This window comes from Ictalurus punctatus, chromosome 28, assembly GCF_001660625.3.
Source record: "Ictalurus punctatus breed USDA103 chromosome 28, Coco_2.0, whole genome shotgun sequence".
In the NCBI taxonomy this organism is placed as follows: Eukaryota; Metazoa; Chordata; class Actinopteri; order Siluriformes; family Ictaluridae; genus Ictalurus; species Ictalurus punctatus.
The window spans coordinates 397271-403544 of NC_030443.2; positions in this window are offsets into that span (position 1 = coordinate 397271).

The following is a 6274-nucleotide window of genomic DNA, read 5'->3' on the forward strand; positions in this document are numbered from 1 at the left end:
AAAGACCACATCAGGACGTCTTCTTCACATACCGTCACGGCATCTTCTCACCATGACTGACAATGTTTTTGGATTTTTGAGGAAATATTTGGGAAAAGTTGGGATCTTCGGTATTTTTCTTGCTGTTTTGGAAAAAATAACGGAGGATGATTTTGTTTGTCCTTGTGACGAAAGCTATAATAAATGGATGTGTGTTTTGTATGCTGCAGTCCCCGCTTTTTGCTGCTTCATTTATACTCTGTGTTTCATGGACCTCTCCCCACAGACGGATGGAGCGACACAGGAGATCTGCACCTGTAAAAAAGTAAAGTACTCCATTCTCACAGTTGCCATCTGGATATGTCTCTTCTTCCTCGATGGTCGATACGTGGCCTGTGCACATTCAACCTGGAAAGGTGTGTACACTAAAAATGAATCTTTGGGGATTTTAAAATGGTGCAAGCCGACAGGAAATGAAACATCTGTGTTAGAGAGTCAGCAGAAGACTCTGAGGTGCATGTGCATCTCTCAGGTGAGTTCTGAACTATATACAACAAAATCATTTGTTTTCAATAAATAAATTCACACAACAAAATAAACAAACACACAACAGAAAGGTCCGTGACTACACAGAAAATTACACTTTAATCTGTGGTACTAACCAAGGAAAATACAGAACAGCTTAGTCTGAATATGAGGTCATGTGACAGGAAGTGGGTGATGGAAGGTTAACTGCTGTAACAGGCACTGACGTGACAAATATATATATATATATATATATATATATATATATATATATATATATATATATATATATATATATATATATATATATATGTGTGTGTATATAATACAATATTATATAATATAATATAATGTAATATAATATAATGTAATGTAATATAATATAATATATAATGTAATGTAATGAAATATAATGTAATATAATGAAATGTAATATAATAAAATGTAATATAATAAAATGTAATATAATAAAATGTAATATAATACATCCATCCATCCATCTTCTATACCGCTTACTCCATCTTCAGTGTCACGGGGAACCTGGAGTCTATCCCAGGGAGCAGGCACAAGGCAGGGTACACCCTGGACAGGGTGCCAATCCATCGCAGGGCACAATGGATAATGTAATATAATATAATATAATATAATATAATATAGATTGGCGTGTCCAAAGTGTCCGTAGTGTATGAATGGGTGTGTGAGTGTGTATGTGATTGTGCCCTGTGATGGATTGGCACCCTGTCCAGGGTGTACGGTGCCTGATGCTCCCTGGGATTGGCTTCAGGTTCCCTGTGACCCTGAAAAGGATAAGTGGTAGAAGATAGATGGATGGATAATATAACATAATATAATATAATATAATATAATACAGTGTGATATAATATAATATAATATAATATAATATAATATAATATAATATAATATAATATAATATAATACAGTGTGATATAATATAATATAATATAATATAATACAGTGTGATATAATATAATATAATATAATATAATACAGTGTGATATAATATAATATAATATAATATAATACAGTGTGATATAATATAATATAATATAATATAATACAGTGTGATATAATATAATATAATATAATATAATATAATATAATATAATATAATATAATATAATATAATATAATGTTAATTTACTTTTAAAGGCTTTATCTGTTCATCATCTATAAGTCTCAAATAATTAAAACATAAACTTGATATTTAATGGGTTTTATTTTTCTGACTGTACTTTCTAGGAGCTAAAATGCAAGATATTTTCCTTTATATAATCTCAGATTATATAATCTCACTTGCTAAATAGATATTTGACTAACATTTCATTATAAATGTTACATTTAATATGGAGATCATTCTTTTCTCTACATTTTTTACACCAAAAACTTAAAATGAACAACAATTAAACACCAATACAATAAATAATCCCTCAGTGCTGAAGATTATGTAGTCTTTATACAACTGATGTCATCAAATATTTACTAATTTCAGTAATTCCCTGTTTTCAGATTGTAGGTTTTACCCTGATGTTCTTCATCACTTGTCTACTACCATCAAAGTGTTGGCAAAAGTGTTGTCGCACATATTTGAAATATGTTCCTGCTTTTGTTGAACAACAGCAACAACAATAGGAAAAAAATAACCATCACAACAACAGGAACAAGAACAACAGGAACAGAAACCACCACCACCACCGCTACAACAACAACAGGAACAAGAACAACAGGAACAACAATGTGACAAACATTCCAAAAAAGCTTCTGGATTGTGATTAGCTGTCAGGTGTTGATTAATTTTCTATTACAGCAGCTCTGACAATAGCGCAGCAAAGCAAAGATCCTCACAGTTTCAGATTTAATTCCCACAAACGGAGACACACACATCTGCATACAGTGGATATAAAATTCTACACAAATGTTTTGTGATGTAAATAATAAACTAATATAATCATGTCAGATCTTTTTCCACCTTTAATGTGAGATACTAACCAACAATATTCAAGTGAAAAACAAATAGAAACATTTTAGGTAAAAAAATCAACAATAATCTGGTTGTGTAAGCGTGCACACCCCTTAATCATGGGTCATGTGACTGTGCTCAGAATCAAAATCGACATTCAAACTCACATTACAAGTAATTACTATACACCTGTTATTAATGAAGTGATTCTCTATGATCTTTTTTGAAACGAGAACATTCTACAAACACTGCCTCAACTGCACCTCCTAGAACCGAGAGCATTCTTTAGAACATCTGCATATTTTTAATGAATAAAATTACATGTTATATATTAGTAACAATTATATGCTAATTATTTGGAAAATTCTATATTCAGTATAATTGAATGTAAGATGTAATATTTAGAGATACAGTATATCCGATAGACATTTATATCATTGTACATTATCTTGTGATTATCATTAATCAATTTATTTACTATTATATTGTGATTTTCTTTGTAGATGTTTTTTTTTAACTTTGTGTGGTTAAGTAGCCTAAAGACAAACCTCCTTTAATGTCTTTATTTTTCTTATATTGAAAGTACAAAAAACCCCCAAATACAAATGATGAACTAATCTATTAACTGTTAAATTATATATATATATATATATAGTTGTGCATTTGACACCATCATTCTTAAAATATCTTAAAAGAAAAATGACTTTTCTTGGTGAAACTTGTATAAAATGAATCTGTAGAAGTGATGAATGTCTTTTATAAATAAACATTTCAAAAAAGTCGCAAAGTAGCAAAGACAAATTTATTTGTTATCTGGACAGTATGTGAAGACACATGCACACTGAGTCATATAAAAAAAATACAAGACACACACACACACACACACACACACACACACACACATCACAAGAACTTAAACAGTCTTTTAAACTAGAATAAAATAAGTAGAAGAAGCATTCAACATAAAAAGTACAAGATACAATACACATATGTGGGGAAAAAGACAACACATCAGAAGCATGTACACACACGCTGGTGTAAAGTGATGAAGTGTATAATGGCAGTGGATAATGTATGTAACGGGATTAGTCCTAGTCGACTGCCCGTGACTGGATGCTCTGAAAGTGTGTGCTGGATGGCAGTCTGGAGATTAGACGTTGTTCTGTTTGAGGTCTGAGGCGATTTCGTGAGCTTTCCTCAGGCTGATATCTCTCACGTTACTGATTCTCACCACTCAGCCTCTCCCTATCAGAAGTCCAGTTGTGCATGAAAATGCTATGACCCAAGCTTATATACTGCCATTATATACGGTTTTATTTCTCTTAGTTTGTGATTTATGTGTGTGTGTGTGTGAGTGTGTGTGTGTCGGCTCATGTTTTTTTTTTTTTTTTTATTCTTCGATTAATGCCAATAAAATAAATCGTCTGGTTTTCCTGAAATGTTCTTAGTCCCGTATGTAGTGAACTAGCATGAGGACATGTATTTGATCGAGACTCCAGGACTCTTCGATGCATGGCTGTGTATAAGGGGGTCTGCTAAACGCTGAAATATAATAAAAATATACAGTTTAATCTCCACAGTTTATTCCAGATATAAACGTGCAGTGATCCATGCAGATTATTTGATGTGAAGTCATTTTACTTGAGGTTTATATTAGTTATTCTTCTTATTTAAATGCACTCCGGAGTTCGCTGGAGACAAACGGACGTTTTTCAGAATTTACAGGATTCTCATGATACCAAAACTCTAAATATGTAGACACTTTCACGAGTGATTCCTGAATTAATCTGATGGTATCCAGCTGGATAAATGAGGCCCGTTGTCACGTAAATGTTCTTTTTAGTTCTTTTTCAGCAGGCGTGTGAGAGCAGTGTGCATCATCTGTAGATCTGCTGCAGCAGTATGCAAGCTGGAGACGGTCCGTGGTTGCTCAGAGGGACGTGCGGGTACGTGTCACCTGACGGCTCAATGCAGCTCACGAGAGTGGGGGTCAGGACAGGAGTATTGGGAACTACGGATTTAATGGTATTTTTGAAACGTACTGGGATGACTGGCAGACGTCGGGACAGATATCAGATATCAGATATCAGAGAAGACTTCCACTAACTGGATGGTGCACACTCTTTTTCCTGAAGGAAAAAATCTCTTCTGGGTTACTTCTGCTTGCGATAGAGCTTTCCTCTCGATCCCACACACTCACGCTGAAAGATCCCACCCTGTAACGAGCAAGAGGAAGCTGGGGAAGGAAAACGAGCGGCACAGAGATGATATTCCTTCTAGTTCTATTCCTGATAGACATTACAAACGTTCTCAACCTAAAACACTTTGATTAACTCACTGAATCACGGTTTGTATGACTGCAGTCATGGAAAAAAGAAAGTACACCCTCCTTTAATTCTGTTTTTATTTATTAGGGCCACAGACGGGACTAAGGAGTGAGAATAATGCATGTTGGGCTAAACTGCTAGTGAGGTGGATTCTCCCATGTCATTGTTTTGCTTCCTGTTGTAGTTTGTTATTGATTGCAGGCCACTTCACATGCATGTGAGGTCTGATCCACAGTAGAAGGGTTCCACCCTGTCCCTGTAAACTCTTTGAGCTCTTCTGATGGTTTCCTGGAGGACATATCTGACCTTCTCTCAGGCTCAGAGTTGTATCTATCAGTTCATGCGTTCAGCTTGGTGCAGCCATCACTACTGACCCAGGGCTTCTGGTCAAAACTGAATATTGATTGTTGGAACATCACCAGTGTGCTGATGTCCAGTACACACTTATGTACCACATGTTGTGAAAGAATCTGTCGAATAAATCCTCATCTGCTGCTCCGAGGATTATCTTCCAGGCTGTAGGTTTACAGTAAGTCTGGAATTTCCTGATAGCATCCACATTCCATAAATAAACTGTACGGAAAACCAGTTTGTCCTGTTGAGTCCTTGTAGATAGACAAATCACCAAATTATGGGCGTGAAACGCCTTTCTAACTGACACCGAGGCTGAATAACAAAAGTCGGAAGTCTGATCACCTCATACACGTACAGCTGGAATTTCAGTTTTCAGTTTTGTATAAACTGGAGTAGGAATCTACATCAGACTTTGTTTTAAACTCTAATCTGTTTATTTCCGCCGTTTCTCCCAAAATCATTTGAAGCTTTTGCAGAAGTTAAATTCGTCTAAGAACTTAACATCAAAATGCTTTAAAATAGGAGGAATAAAGTGGCGTCACCCGAATGTAGCTCTCCTTAATGTGAAGGCTGCTTTCAACGAGCTGATTTACTGATCTGACTTTCTTCACAAACACAACAACAGCGTTGTTCATCCACAACACAGTGTGATGTTATTGTGTCAGTGTTCTCACCAATATACATAAATATTCTTACTAAAATATACTAAAATATACTTAAATATACTTACTGCTATATACTAAAATATACTAAAATATACTTAAATATACTTACTACTATATACTAAAATATACTTACTACCATATACTAAAATATACTAAAATATACTTACTACTATATACTAAAATATACATAAATATACTTACTACTATATACTAAAATATACATAAATATACTTACTACTATATACTAAAATATACTTACTACTATGTACTAAAATATACTAAAATATACTTAAATATACTTACTACTATATACTAAAATATACTAAAATATACTTAAATATACTTACTAAAATATACTAAAATATACTTACTCCCATATACTAAAATATACTAAAATATACTTACTACTATATACTAAAATATACTTACTACTATATACTAAAATA